We start from the raw sequence: 17,251 nt of genomic DNA, 5'->3' as shown, positions 1-17,251 counted from the left end.
CTTGATAACTGACAGGATATAAGGTAAGAGAAAACAGAGTCAATGAGCTGGACTAACTCAAAACAATGGTGGTTAAATATTATAAAAATTCAATAAAGGGATTTGGCAGGGGAGAAGAATAATGGTGAGAAAAGATGATGAATTCAGTTTTCAGGATATTGGATTTTTGGAGATAAAATGACATCCAGATAGAAATATCTAAATATGACTTTAAAATATTATAGATGTGGTTTTTAAGTCCTCTTATTGGAGGTAATTTGTGAAAACTTGAGATAATTTATTTAACCTTTATTTACAGACTCTAATGTTCTTTGCATTAGGTGAGAAATTGAGAGTAGAAAGAAGAATGACGAAGTTTACACTCTCCTGAGGAAGGACCCTCAAGAGAGGACCTTATAAACACAATTAGCTACTGGAAAAGACTTGGAAAAAATTATGGCACAATGAAGAAAATAATGTTCAAGGCTCAGTGGAAGAAAAATAAAAGAGGAGGTCTCAGAGTGGTAAGTTATGAAGTGAGCATCAAAGCATGGAAATAACTAATCGTGTTAAAGACAAATGTGCCAGTATGGAGCAAAATTCGGAGAAAAAAGAGCAATATCAAAAAGAATGTGATGGCTGGGCATGGTGACTCACGCCTGTAATCTCAGCACTTTGGGAGGCCGAGGCAGGAGGATTGCCTGACATCAGGAGTTTGAGACCAGCCTGACCAACATGAAGAAACCCAGTCTCTACTAAAAATACAAAATTATCTGGGCATGGTGGTGCATGCCTGTAGTCCCAGCTACTCAGGAGGCTCAGGCAGGAGAATCGCTTCACCCCAGGAGGCGGAAGTTGCAGTGAGCCAAGATAGGGCCACTGCAATTCAGCCTGCTTGACAGAGCAAGACTGTCTCAAAAACAAACAAGCAAACAAAAAACAAAAAAGAATGTGGCAATCAATTTTACCTGGGAGGAGTAAGGGAGGCTCTGGTAATACATCTCAAAGAAAGAAGAGGGTAATTAAAATTGTATTCAGAGGACTTGTCTATTTTACTAATTGCCATACCCCTAGTCGTGAATATCACATAATTATATAAATTGATTCTTTATGTGTAGACCTGGAAATGTGACCATGATTTTAAATGACAAAAGCAACAGAGTATGCCAGGAACTATTGGCAGATCTTTTAAAAATAAATTAGGGGCTTTGTTAGCCATTTGCTATGTTACCATTTGTTGTTCATTTGTGAAGATATGAGCTTGCTAGACAGTCACTGAAAGTGTTTGATATATAGCAAGACATGGGACACTCTATTTCCACATGGTAATTAATATGTAATGTAATAAAGGTAATGAAACCAAACATGGGACCTTCTCTGGCTTTTAGCTCTGTTGTGAATGAAGTCATGAGTCATTCTTATATGCAATGCTGCTTTATACTAACCTCTACCAGAGACTGGAAGGAAATCTGCTTAGTGTCTCCCATGAGAAAGTTTGTGATTGGCTAACATCACCATCAATTATCTAGGAATAAAGGGGGATACAGTCACTTCAAGAGAAAGAAACAAGTTGGACCCATAAGTTTGGGTCCAACTTATAGGACCCAAACTGGGGGATACAGTCACTTCAAGAGAAAGAAACAAGTTGGACCCGTAAGTTTGATTATCAAAAACCTTTTACTTCTTTATCTCCTGGAGTTGAGGGTTGGGGATAAGGGATGGTCTTCAAATCACTGATTATTATTATGAGATGCTGATTCTAAAACATTTATGAAGGACAAAATGTCCAAGAAAAGTCAAGGACTTCTTGCAGAAAAGGGCTATAGTGGGGGGATTTTCTCTATTAGACATCATGTTTCTATAAAGCAGTAATAACTAGGACAGTGCAACATTGGCACAAAAACAAAAAAATTGACAAAAAATGAAATAGAGTTTAGAAACAAACTGACATCTATGAAATTTTGATATATGCAAGGTAACACTGCAGATTCTGAGAAAATGAAGGCCTTAATAAATAATACTGGAAAACCATATCCATGTAGAAAAAGATTAGTTTTAAAAATATTTTCTCATTTTAAACATAATATATGAATTATTCTATAAAAAAGATGTGACATATAAAACTAAAATTTTATTTGGCTACTACCTTCAGTGCTAACACTGATGCCCTTTTTCGTTGGACAATAATAGCAATTAATACTTATTTAGTTTGAAGTAAAAATTTTGCTGAGATACCATGAGAGTAAAGGTACCCCATTTCAAAGGAGGTGCTGGACCATATGCAAAATATATAAATAAGACATCAAGAAACCTAACACCAAGTTAAGTGACTCTTATCCCTTCACTCACATCAATGGTATAAAAATATTAAGAGTTAGAAATTAGTAACGAGAAGGTTCCTTTGGAGAGATCTACATATTGAGTCTGAAGAATGAAAGCTGAAGGATCTTGTTCTCTGAAACTGAAAAAAGAGGGCTTTGTGAAGCTCAGTATGTGTCTCATGTAATGCAGTGGACAGGGGTCTGAGTCACACTAAGAAAATCTAATGGCCGGGACTACCTGGTTGCTTTGACAATAAGTAAAAGAGAGGTGATGGTTTTGGGGCCACACAGCACTTACAGACTGTTCTGGGGCAAGAAATGGGCATTTCTCACAGAACAAATATGGGACACATGTAAGACAAAGCTGATTGGAGCAATTATCTTACTTTCCATCAGGACCCACAGACCTCAACATTTTATTTTTATCTTACATTCTGTATTTTATGTAGTATTTTATATCTTATTGAGTTATCTAAATGAATTATCTTATTAGTGCTAATGGTCTGTCATTACTCTCTTTGGTTATCTACAGATATAGTCATTGATGTAAGTAAAGAGAGAAATGTGAACATGTTTTTATTATGACAAAGATGTAGAAAATTCCATTTTTCCAGGTTGGCAAGTTCTAAATATCAAATCTGTATTTTAATATTACATTAATATTTTCCTATCTTACTTTGTATTATTTACTGGGGTATGGGGAGGACAGGAAATAATTATTTGCAAAGTTTCTGGCATTAGCCACTTACTGGGCTGGATATGTATACATGCATTCAAAATCCTCATTTTTACTCCATAAATTAAGTATCATTAACAATTTAGTTGATATAACCTGTTGGTTTGCTGTACCTGAACCAATATTTTTTACTTTTACTAAAACAAAGAAAAACATGGAAAAAATATTAAAAAGAAATTTAACATATGAATTGTATTTTTCAAAAGATTCTTTCATGAGATTTATCTAATTTTTGCGTTTTCCTAGTACATTTTAAATGTGACTTAATTAACAAAAAAGAATGTATTTAGACACAGAGACCACATTTAATGAGTAAAATAGATGTTACTATGGTTCAGAAAAACAAATTAATTGGCCTGGACCAAGATTTCCTAGAAACTTGTCTTCTAGAGTTCAAGATTGGAATTAAATTTGTTCAAAAGACTAATTCAGCTGGCATGTAAACACATGCCCTCACTGATTCTAGAGAAGAGACAAATACACATTGACTTCCAGGTGTCTGCCCAATAGTCATTTTTTTCTTCCTTATATAACCCTAGGGAGAATGCCTTGATGATAAACTAAATTTCCCAGCCTTCTCGCATACCTGAAATTTAAATGAATTCAAACCTCATTGAGTGGGACTTCCAGGAAGGTCACATTGTCCTCTTCCATTACCCTGCTTCTAATCCGGAGCTCAAGCAGAAATCTAGGTCAATTAGGGAAGGTGACAGTGGAAACACATACCACATCGATTAGTCAGCTTGGGCTGCCAAAACAAAATACTATAGACTGGGTGGCATAAACACTAGGAATTTATTTCTCACAGTACTGGAGACCAGGAAGTTCAAGATCAAGGTACCAGTCAATTCAGTTTCCTGGTGAAGGTCCCTTCCTAGCTTGTGGATGGCTGCCCTCTCTTTATGTCCTCTCTACAGCCTTTGCTGTGTTCCTGCATGTGGAGAAAAAATGCAAGCTCTCTATTGTCTTTTCTTATGGGGCACTAAGCCCATCATGAGGGCCTTACCCTCTAACCTCATCTAACCCTAATTACCTCCCAAAGGTGCCATCTCCAAATACTGTCACATTGGGGGTTGGGGGTCAACATACAAGTTTGTAGGGGACACAAATATGTAGTCCATAACACTAAGATAGCCAGCACAGAAAGATAGAAGGAATATGGGACCTGGTGACTTTGGAGCTGCCATGTCAGCCTCAGATCACCTGCCTCTTGATTTCTACTGCTAGAGAGCAAAATAAACTTTTGTTTTGCATATGCCACTGTTATTTCCAGTCTCTGATATAGCAACTGAATGCAAATCCTAACTGACATAGACAAACATGCTATGTAATAAAGAAAAAGATACTTTGAGGCAAATATCACAAATTATATATAAATATATGCACAAACATACACAATTACATTCTCTCTATATATGTATATATATACACACACACACATATATATACACACATTCACATGCCATATAATATGTATGGTATACCTCACACACATACACACATGTATATTTATACACATATACACAAATTATTTTGTATGTCCCCTGAAATTGTAAGGATGGACAAACTTGACTTAGTTACCCAATTGTAATTGCTGTGGAATATTTGCTGTGCTGAAGTGACAAGCGCTATTCCAATTTATGGTCCATGCCACTAGTAATGCTCATCTTAAAAACATATGCATAAAATGAATTTATTTTTCATGTGTTCAGCCTTATGAAGGAAATCATTTAAATTTTTTCAGTGGAAAACTGCAGATTGCCATTTTTATTTATTTTTTAAAATAAGTAAACTAGGGATTTCACATTATAATTTCCATAGGAGTAGAAACCAAGGGAAAAATCAGCGTTTAAAACAAGGGATAATAATGTCCCGCATCTTTGGATGGTCACACTTTATTTTGAAAGGATGATATTAGAATTACTTTCCATTCTTTCTCCATCTGTCAGGCTATATTTTACTTGGATTATATCAGTAGAATTATACTTTAGTTAAAAATTCTTTCAAAGCAAATTGCATTTAATTAGAAAATAAGTGAAGGAGGCATGTCACACTTAGTGATTTGAGGCCACTTCAGTCATCAGAGTGTGAAAATCATTTCTCCAGATGGCAGCTTCCTGCTTAGCTGAGACCATGATCACCACAGTCGATTTTTTTTTTAACCATGTTTACTTATATCTGTGTGTAATTAATTTTTAATTGCATGAATTCTTGACAAAAATAAAGTCAAACACCAAGGAATTATATTTGTAAAGAAAAAGGCATCAGTGATCTCCTTTGGGAAGCATTTTTCAAGGCCAAATATCATGGTGTTGACCTTCACCTTTTTTAGGCTGACAAGTGGTGATTAACTACATAAAAGCATAGTTCCATGTAATGCAATTTGAAAATGTAGCAGGGCTTAAAGGCCGGTGGAAATAATATATGAAGACCTCTAAGTTTTAGCAAAAAATTTTCTTACATTAATAGGCAATAGATATTTTCTATGTGTGTAAGAGAAATACAGAAGAATGTACTGGCAGTTTTAAAAAGTATTGCTTTAGATTTAGTCTTTTAAAATAACCACTAACTGCCAAGAATGATGTTGGGTGCTCAGATTACAAGGTTGGGTGAAACAGGAAGTGAGGTAGAGAAACAGTGAGATTGGTTACAGCTCAGTATTTGCCTTATTTGAACAAAATTTATATATATATATATATATATATATATATTTTTTTTTTTTTTTTTTTTTTTTTTTTGAGACGGAGTCTCACTCTGTTGCCCGGACTGGAGTGCAGTGGCCAGATCTCAGCTCACTGCAAGCTCCGTCTCCCGGGTTTATGCCATTCTCCTGCCTCAGCCTTCCGAGTAGCTGGGACTACAGGCGCCCGCCACCTCGCCCGGCTAGCTTTTTGTATTTTTTAGTAGAGACGGGGTTTCACCGTGTTAGCCAGGATGGTCTCCATCTCCTGACCTCGTGATCCGCCCGTCTCGGCCTCCCAAAGTGCTGGGATTACAGGCTTGAGCCACCGCGCCCGGCCCAGAATTAAGATATATTAATAGTGGTTATGATTTGAATTACTCCCCTTCGAAATTCAGGTGTTGTCAATGTGATGGTATTAAGAGGTGGGGCCTTTAAGAGATGATTAGGCCATGAGAGCTCCTCCTCCATTAATGGGATTAAGGTCCTTTTAAAAGAGGCTTCAGGCAGCAGCCTTTGGCTAGCTTGTCCTTCCTCCTTCTGCCGTATGAGAAAACTGCAGCAAAAGGCCCTCACCAGATAGAACCTACTGGCACCTTAATCTCGGACTTCCCAGCCTCCAGAACTGTGAGAAATAAATTTCTGTTCTTTATAAATTACTAATTCTCAGAAATTTTATTATAGCAACACAAAATGGACGAAGACAATATTTAAGTGAAGTCTGTATATTATAAATGTAAGGATTATCACTAAAATAGCATGGAAATAACATGGATAATATCCCAAATGAATTTAAGGCAAAGAGAAGAAAAAGTCAAAATTTGGCAAATCCAAAGAAAGTAGAAAAGAAGACCAAAAAAAAAAAAAAACCAAAAAAACAAAAAACCAAAAAACCAAAAATGTGTAAATAGGAAACTTAATACCAGACGAAAAAGTAATCAAGAATCACAATGAATATAAATAGAAGATTATATACAGATTATTTAAAGAGATCTCACAATTTCTCCAACACTTCAACCTCAACCCACATAATGGATTTATCATTGGAATGGCTGGTTTGAGCAGGAGGCCTGGCTCAACTTTGTGGAGCTGGCATTTCGTTTTTCAGAGAGTGAATTTAGAAAGCCTTGGATATGCTCTGGTTAAAAGGCTTCCATACTTCAGTGGCAAAAAGTGAAATGTATATTTTTTTGCTTATAGTTTAGATTTTAATGGGATTATGTCAATCTTTTATAATTTTCTGTAGACTAAATCACACCCTGAAACATATGGGCATAATTCCACAATTTCTTCTCCTTAGTAAAATCTCTTTGCAGAACAAATATAATTGACCTAATATTTCAGAGAGTCTCTACATATGTAAGAATGGAGTCAGCATGCAAGATTTTCAAATCCCCTGAGGAGGAGAGAAGTGGTTTTCATATCAGATGGATGAACATGCAGAGATCATTAGTGGTTTCATGTTACATTTTTGTTTACTAACTGTACTTCCTATTTATCTGCAATCTTATCACTCAGAAAGTTCATAAAGCTTCAAAGTACCTGCTCATTCATATTGCCCTATTCTCTACAAGAGGTCCTAAATTCTGTTCTGATTCACATGATATGGTAGTGTCTTCTGGGTCAAATGAAATCAATCTTGCTACTCGGGCCCTAGCTATTTTCACCAGGTTTTGGTACATGATCTGAAAGTATCTTTATAATGTCTGAAGGTAAGATAGGTCAGGTGTCCCTGAGGCTCCAGTTAAATGGTAACAACCTGGCCAATCACATTATTTCTTCTCATCAGGGTAAAGTTAATAGATAAAGAAGGAAGAGGAGAAGAAAAAGCCGTTGTCTTTCCAAACAATGCTTAGCCATTGTTCCAGTACTCATGATGGCTGTTGTACATCTCAGTCTTGCATGGTCTGAGTGCAATGTAACATTCCTGTACAAGCTACCCTATGGGGAGAATTCCTACCATAAACCTACTAAAGGTAATTTATGTGTAATTTTTCCTTGTGACCCTAAGGATCCTGAAAATTCCAATCAGGAAAACATATCTAGGGAACGGATATGTGTGAGGGAGAAATTCCAGCCTTGACTATTGTAAACCAAGACTGGAACATATTTTAGAATGCCAGATTGATATGGTTTGGCTCTGTGTCCCCACCCAAATCTCACCTTGAATTGTAATAATCCCCACCTGTCAAAGGCGGAACCAGATGGAGATAATTGAATCATGGGGGCAGTTTCCCCCATGCTGTTCTCATGATAATGAGTGAGTTCTCATGAGAGCTGATGGTTTTATAAGGTGCTTTCCCCTTCATTCGGCTCTCATTCTCTCTTCAGCTGCCCTGTGAACAGGTGCCTTCTGCCACAATCATAATTTTCCGAGTCCACTCCAGCCATGTGAAACTGTGAGTCAATTAAACCTCTTTTCTTTTACCCAGTCTTGGGCAGTTCTTAAAGCAGCGTGAGAACGGACTACTACACAGGTGTTGGAGCAGGTGTCTATTGGTCTCTAAGATCAGAACAAGGCTTGCAGAAAGATGGTCTTAACTTGAAACAAAAAACCTAATCTCTTTCCTCTGCCTGCAGCCAGAGGGAGATACCTCATAATGGGATTGTTTCAGGGACAAGTAGCCTTTGGAAGTAAAGAGCCAGTGCGGAATATGCCCAAAATATTCCTTTAGATGTGGTTTTCCCTAAGTTTTAGAGAAGATTTCAGTTTTTTCTACATTATTTTGCCTCTTTTCATAGCACTGACGCAGAGTTACTGAATGTATTTTTTCCCAAGTTGTTAGAAATGAGTCATAAAATAAATGACTTGTGTTTGACTTTCAAGTGTTTCTAGCACCAAGCATTAGCAGTAAATGAAATCCTTCTAATATTTTCTATGGGTGGAAATGTGTCAGATTTCCATGGCTTTTAGGTTAAACTAGAGTCAATTTAAATTTAGTATGTTTCATCACATATAAAGCAAGTTTACTCAGAAACTATCAAGCGTGTGTCAAGGTGTTATCTGAAAGTCAGAAAATTCACTTTGTGCTTCATAAATAAGTACAGGTGAATTACTTCCCTCCTATATCTCTTTAAAACAAATGTATTTTGTTGAATGCCTTGGGCATTCAGCCCAGAATGAGAGAACACAGAATGTTTTAATTGAAAAAATAAAATAAAAAAAAAAAGCACCTAAGAGATCAGCTAGTGTAATCCATTAATTTTACAAAGGAGGAAAGCAAGGCACAGAGGTAGGTTTCTCTCTTGAGGGTCTCACAGAAAGCTAGTAGCCTAAATACTGGTCTCATGACATCCATTCCCGTGGTCTTTGAACCATAAAATTATTCTGCTGTCAGTAGCATTAAATGTTTCCTCTCCACCCATGCTGAGGATGTAAATTCCCCATAAAAAGGGAATCAATGTGATCTTTTTCCTGCTTCAGAAATGTTTTCCAGGTTTGTTCTCCCACTTACCCCTTCATGTCACATTCCTTTCTATGGTTTTCTGAAAATGTGTCCAGTTGCCTGACTGTGGGGTACAGTCTATTTCCCAATCCCTGTGGAAGGAGGACCCATTGGATGGGCTGCCCTGGCTTTGCATTAGGTCTCTCCCTACAGGCTTCCTCTCCCTTGGGCTCTCCCATTTCAGCCTTACTTATTTCAGCTCTGAAACAGGTGATGTCACACCACTGTACCAGATCCTGCTCACTCTCAGTACTTTGAATTTTGAGCCTGTTCCCAGACTCAGCTCAGCCTAATACCCTGGGATAATCAGGGAAGTCTTAACTATGTCCATATCAGTACTTGATGAGCCATTTGAAGCCTGTGTGTTCTTTCCTCGGTAGAATAGTACTAAAATAATCTGCAAAATATTTAGAATATGAAGAATTTCAAAAAGAAACAAAGCCATCCATACTTTTCTGTTTTGAGACAGTCTTGCTTTGCCACCTAGGCTGGAGTGCAGTGGCATAATCACGGCTTACTGTAGCCTCAACCTCCTGGGCACAAGTGATTCTCCCATTGCAGTCTCCAGAGTAGTTAGAACTACAGGTGCACACCACCACACCCAAATGATTTTTTTTGTATTTTTTTAGAGACAGGGTCTTGCCATTTTGACCAGGTTGGTCTTGAAATCCAGGACTTAAGTGACTTACCCACCTTTGCACTTACTGTATTTCAAGACCTTGGCTAGGTTTTCAAGATAAAGCAGGAAAAAGTAAATAAAAGGCCCTAAATTGTGAAATTTACAGTCTGAAGAACCAGACTGTAAATGGGTGATTACAATACAGGATAATGGAAGAGAAGGGAAAAGAGTGTGCTGTAAGACCAGGGCATCAAACTTGGGTACTCAAGGAAGGCTATTTCAATGAAATAATATCTTAGCTGAGGCCTGAAGGATGAAAAAGATTTAATCAGATAAAAGAGTGAAGTGGGGACGTGCTTCAGGTAGAGGGTACAGCTTTGACAAGGCTCTAAGGTGTAAAAATAGTCTGTGTGAAGAAATAAAAGAAGTTCAATATGTCTGAAGTATAGAATGGAGGGCAGTTAGTGGAAAGGTTGAGTGAGTATTCTGGAGTGACATCTTGCCCAGCCTTATAAACCACAGAGGAGAGTTGGGGCTTAGTTCCAGGAGTGATGGTGTGCTCTTACAGGGTGTTAAGCACTGGGGTGACATGATCCAATTTGCCTCAAAAGAATCAGTTTTGCTATAATGTCATGGGTGGATGGGATGGAGACAAATCCAGAAGGAGAAATGTCACTTTATAGATGTTTGAATAATTGAGGCAAGGATAATTTTGATCTAGAAAAGAGACAAGACTGCAATGATAGAGAGAAAAAGACATATTCAATAAGTTTTTAGAAGGTAAAATAAATTTAATTCTGCATTTCTTTCTGGAGGCTTCTTGTTTCTCTTTCTATTATCAATAATTCTCTCCTCCATGTCGTGCTGCCTTTCATAAGGCTGAAAACTTCAGCTCTCAGCTTAATGTCATCTTCTCAGAGAAGACTTTCCTGACCACCTATTTAAAATGGCTCCTGTCGGCCGGGCGCGGTGGCTCAAGCCTGTAATCCCAGCACTTTGGGAGGCCGAGACGGGCGGATCACGAGGTCAGGAGATCGAGACCATCCTGGCTAACATGGTGAAACCCCGTCTCTATTAAGAAATACAAAAAACTAGCCGGGCGAGGTGGCGGGCGTCTGTAGTCCCAGCTACTCGGGAGGCTGAGGCCGGAGAATGGCGTGAACCCGGGAGGCGGAGCTTGCAGTGAGCTGAGATCCGGCCACTGCACTCCAGCCCGGGCAACAGAGCGAGACTCCGTCTCAAAAAAATAAATAAATAAATAAATAAATAAAATGGCTCCTGTCCTCACTCTCTCAGAGTACTGATTTTATTCCTTCATAAAAGACTATTTTATTTATTTGCAATGATATAATTAGTATCTGCTTTCCCCACTAGACAATAAGCTTCATGAATTCAGGTACCGTGTTTACTTTTTTCCGCATGGAATACCCAAGGTCTGACTAGCTTCTGCCATACAGCAGGTGCTGAATAAATTTGCTGAACATGAATGTGGGTGGTAGATTGAAGATTCAAGGACACCCAGATGTCTGGCTTGAATACCATTAACTGAGATAGAGAACTCTACAATAAAAGAACAGGTTTGGAGGAATATAAGATATGCTCAGTTTTGGACATGTTGATTTTGAGGTACTATGAGATTTCATACTAGAAATGTCTATCAGGAAATGGAAAACATAGATCTGGGGTTTAGCAAAGAGATCTAAACTGGAGATATATATCTCCAGAAATAGATATATTTCAGAGCTTTGCTCAATATTTATGGTTTTTGCAATAGAGAATCATACATAACTTGATTTTTCCAACTTAAATGTATATCTTGAAGCTTTCCATGTTCTTTAATATTCTTTTACATTATTTTCATGATTGAATAATGTACCATTGGGCAATTGTCTCATCGTTATTTAACTAATTGTCTTTTGTTGGATATTTAGATTGCTAACAGTTTTTGTCATTGAGAGTAATCTGTAATGGACAATCTTCAGCTAAGACATGGTTCTCACTAGTGAGTAATTCTTGAAAAGTGTTTTCTAGAAGTGGAATGGCTAAATAAATGAACATACAAAATTTTATGGTTTCGTTCTATAGCAGGATAATATTTTCGATGTATAGATTTATCCTTTTACTTAGAATCCACTTATTTGCCCTCCTTCCATGCCTGCTTCACACTTCATTCAAGCAATGTGGCTATGATACCCAAAGAAATAATGTGTTTGTATCTGAAAACAAAAGAAAAAAATGAAATACTAGCTTTTTTTCTTAAAAGCCTGAAACCTTAGGGAGACAAATAATTCTTGGCAAAGGGGAAAGAGAAGAGATGGAGGGGAATTTCACCACTTCATTACAATTAGAACTTGGTATAGAAATAAGTTGAATAAAATATATATATATAAAATATATATATATTGTGTATATATTATATATATATCTTGAACCCTACTCTTGCAGACTGATATTGGTACTTTTATTAGTACCTATTGCCAAATTATGAGAGTATTTTTAGCCTATAAATTTAGAAGACTTTGTACCCAAAGGCCTAAGTTATATTTTAGAATTAGTACGTATTTTTAAAAATTAAAATCAGAATCAAAATTTAAATATCTAATAACATTAATTCTTTTATTCATTTTAAAATAAATCACAAGTCTAATAACAATCAAATTCTCTTTGATAGTTCACAGATTCTCTAATGTGATATATTCTCAAACATTTCAAATACCTTAAGTAACAACAAAAAAATCACAATAATTATTTCAATTTTTCTCAGAAGCTGAAAAGTATTAATAACATGGATTTGGTATGCTTTTTCTTTATCTCTATGCTTATTTTATACTTCCTCAGGATTATATAAATATTTATCACCCATATGTTGTCCACCAGTAGTTCCATGCAATTTGGAACAAGCTGAATTGAGACATAGAATTTGAGGAAATTCTCCCACACCACCTAGTAAGATGAAGTCTTTCCTAGAGACTTACAGTAATCAAACTTTTGAAATCCATGCATTTGCTTACAAATAACTACTTCATATTTTTTAAAATCAGCTTTGTTGAAGTATAATTTACAAAATAACAAAATGTACCCATTTCAAGTGTCAAATTTGATTGTTTTCACAAATATACACAGTATATATATAAATATATATAGTAAATAAATATATATAGTAAATATATATTATATGTATATATAGTAAATATATGCTATATGTAGTAATATATACTGTATCTATAGTAGATATATACTGTGTATATAGTAAATATATACTGTATTTCACAAACATATATATCCAAAAATATATATATACCACTTACAATCATGACTGTAGCACATTTTCATCATCTTGAAAGGTTTTCTTGTGCCTCTTTAAAGTCAGTCTCTTTCCTTTGTCCTGCTTGCTAGAAGTCAGTGATCTGCTTCTGTCACTACAAACTTGTGCCTTTTCTAGAATTTCATAAAAATGAAATCATACAGAATACAGTCATCTGTGTTTAGCTTTATTCCCTTGCGTAATGCTCTTGAGATTTATCTAACTTGCACATGTAAGCAGTTTGTCTTTATATTGAAGGGTAGTATTTCATTGTATGGATATACCACAATTTAAAAATTGATCCTTCAGTTAATAGGCATTTCAGTTGCTTCCAGTTTTCTTTTTTACTATTATGAATAATGTCGCTGTGGTCACTGGACTACAAGCCTTTGTATCAACATACAGCATGTTTTTATTTATCCTGGATAAATACATAGGATTATAGTTTCTTCTTATATAGTAAAAGTATATTTCACTATAAAAAAAAAAAAAAACCAAACTATTTCCTATGTGGCTGTACCATTTTGTATTCCTACTGTTAACGTTGTTCCAATTGCATCCTTACCAGCAGTTGGTCTTTGTCCAGAATTTGTACTGATTGTATGATGCTGCTATCTGGTGTCCTCACTTTTGAAAACTAAATATCAACCAATATTTCAAACAGACTGGCAGTTACAATACTGCTCAGGAAATACAAGTACCAGGGTGTTGGACCAAAGTCCCTTACTCCCTTACACTCAATAAGAACATTCCTCAAGACACACCACCACAGTATCAGTACAGAATAGAGTTACATGAAGCAATTTGCAGGAGTTCTGACAAAGGTGCAGAAGCAATTCCCACTGAATAAAGTGATTTAATTAGAATTAGGGAGCTCTGTTCCTTCACTTAGGTTTGAGGTGTCTGAGTTCAAATATATGTCAGTGAATTTTTCTCCATTGTACTCCATCCTATAATTTCTTAATAAGACCAACTAGTGATAACCTACACATTCTCTTGTCAAATGACATAGCATTTTTCTTCTCCCTTTATCAAGTTAATGTGTAGATTTGTGTAATCTGTGTATTTGTATGATCTACTTCTGCTAGAAATAAAAGAAGACAGAAGCTCAGATATAGAGTGCTGTCTGTCTGAAAACGTTCACGTTTATAGACAGATGCTTTACACCATAAGACACCCAGACCTCTCCAAAAGCTAAAGTAAGACCTCCAAAGTCAAATTCTGGATGGAGATTGTATTTTTAGGCCCTTTAAGCTCATCTTCTTGGGCCGTGGTTTGCTGTGGTTATGAAAAAGGGTATTTACATGCAAGAACATTATTCGATATTTTAATGAGGAAAGAGTTTTATGTATGTATGTGTATGTGCACTTGTGAATGCTTAAATAGGCACTAGTTAAAAGAAAAAAAGTATTCTTTGTATTTGAATTGAGAGATCCAAGGCTTCGTTCTCATTATCAGGGCAGGCATGAGTTCAATAAAATTTTTCAAAGTTCTCTCTACCCCAGGACTCTCAGAACTCCAAAGGCTATAGTTATAAAATAAAGGAGAGTCCTGGTACTAGTAACAATTTCCTTCCAAGTTGGTGTGTTCCTGCCAAGTTTGAAGCCCAGGGAGTTTAAAAATCATTCATAGTTTTTCATTAACTTTGACTTTAAAAAACACTAGAGATGTAGTTTTACAAATATTGTACCTGTTAAGGTTAACATAAGTACAAATGAATCATTGGAATCATTAGAACCTGGAATTGGGGTGGGAGTGAGATGGGGTTCAGAAACATCCTGCCTTGTGCCCTAGAACATCACTGCCACCATCACAAACAGTTGGAATGAAGCTGTGACACCAGCTGCCTAGTTTTGAAAGTGATAAAGAAAGATTTTGAATTCACTGTGGTAAAACTTAGGCTTTCGTGCTAAATCCTCTCCTCCTGCTTGTTTCCCTTTTTAGGAAGCTTGTGGCTGACCACCTGGTGTTCTAAATCATTAATTCATAGGAGACATTCTGTCAGGAATAACGTGTAACAGGCAGCCTGGCAACTGCCATCCAAACCCTTCCAGCTCCCCATTCACTTTAAATTCATTTCAGTAATTATTTATTGTACACATACTATCACGCCCAGCCTGGTGCTAGGCAATGGGGCTTTCAAATGAACTAGAGCATATAATTCTTACCCCGGAGATTTAAAAAATTTATTGGATGCTGCATTTATTTAGAAACAGTAGATGAACTACTGCATGAAACAGAAAAATTACAAAATTCTTTTGTGCATCAAAGCATTATGAGAATAACAAAATGGGGAAGAATTAGCTTCAGTTCTTGAGGATCTGCCAAGCGACAGGTGCTGTATGGATATAGACACTGGGTGCCTTTCATGTGTAATTTCATTTAATTCTCAAAGCTAAGTTAGGAGAAAGGTATGAAAACTCCTACATTACACATGAGAAAAATTGAGATCTGGGGAAAGACTGGTTTCCTAATCTTTCTCACTGCAATGAAAGGTGATTGAGTGGGTTAGAGAAACCACCAGGACCTCCAGGGAAGAACTAAGTGTCAGGTGTCTGGGGCATGTATAGGAGCGTCAAGAAAAATCAAAGATATTAAAAGCCAGATGAGATGGGTCCCAGAAAACCAGAAGATAAAGAGGTCACAGATTCACAATCTGAAATCCAGATTAAATAATCAAAAAGATATATCCTATAGGAATTGAGAGAACATGGTGTCAATGAGCACACAGAAAATCACCAATAAGAAGACTTTACTGGGAAGGCAGTTCTGGAACAACGTTCTGGTTGTTCATGATTTCCGGGTAGTAGAAACCCATCTTGCAGTCAGAAATCAAGCAACTGAGAGTGGTGGAGACAGGGGTGGAATTTCTGGGAAGAAGAAAGTTAACAGTGTCTGATAGAACACATTTTTCCAATTTGACATGTCTGTAATAACTTATTTTAAATTATGTTTTTTGAAGAAGCCTTGAAAAAAGTCATGTCCGTTATGTTTCTCAATATAATAATTATCTTAAATTAACTGATATGCTCTTTAGATTATCAAATCTAAATATTTTGTGCTTTCAGTTTGTGAAGGTATTCTGGGCCTAAGAACTGTTGTTGTTCTTTTAATGTATTGGTTATCAGACGAGAAAATCAGAAGCACAAACATTTAGCTCTGCAGAGAACAGAATAATGAGAAATTTGTTACCTGCTTAAATCCTCTAGGTGACGCACTTGAAATTTCATGGTTATTCTCTTAAATATTATTTTCCTTGTGTTGCTGAATTCATTTCAAACATAAGCTTCAATCTAGTAAAGATCTCAGGCAAAAAGAGATGTCTCTCAATTAAGGTTATTATATTCTACTTGGAAACTAGGACCAGTGACACAGGCGGTATTAAGAGTTTCTGAGTAATGACTGCAAGTACTTCAAAGTACTGTTGTGTCTGCCAGGGTCACTAGAGTGCTGAGTGTACTAGTTCATTGTGTCAGAAGACAAAATGGATTCAAGTGCATTGTTAACTGACTTTAAAGTCAGTTAACAATGCAGCGGCTTTCAAAAGGGATAACAATTAGCTGGGGACAAAAAGAACCACAGACAACTTTAATATACATTTGAAAGTATTATAGCCTTTTATGACTACTGCTTTTTCCTAGAAAAAAGGAAACATTAATACTTTTTTATTTGAGATTCTTGTTTAGTTGGAAATAATCACAACATGTTATTTAATTCGAGGAGGCAACCATGTAAAGCAATGATATTGACAAAGAAGGCAAAAATTCGATTTACTTCTAATTCTGTAGTTTGCAGAAACTTTATATAATTTTGTATTTTAGTATATCCTAATGTATTAGTTGCAGTAAAATTGGCTCCTACCCCTAACCAAAATTCTGTGTTCACCCTGATGATTGAGAAAATGTCTAAACTGAAAGCTAAACATTAATCACTCAGAGAGTTAGTTTAAAATGCTGATTCTCAGCCAGCTCAGTGGCTCACGCCTGTAATTCCAGCACTTTGGAAGGCCAAGGCAGGCAGATCACGAGGTCAAGAGATCGAGACCATCCTGGCCAACATGGTGAAACCCCGTCTCTACTAAAAATACAAAAATTAGCTGGGTGTGGTGGCACGTGCCTATAGTCCCAGCTACAAGAGGCTGAGGCAGGAGAATTGCTTGAAGCTGG

Source organism: Theropithecus gelada, chromosome 8 (assembly GCF_003255815.1).
Source record: "Theropithecus gelada isolate Dixy chromosome 8, Tgel_1.0, whole genome shotgun sequence".
In the NCBI taxonomy this organism is placed as follows: Eukaryota; Metazoa; Chordata; class Mammalia; order Primates; family Cercopithecidae; genus Theropithecus; species Theropithecus gelada.
This window is presented reverse-complemented; position numbering follows the sequence as displayed.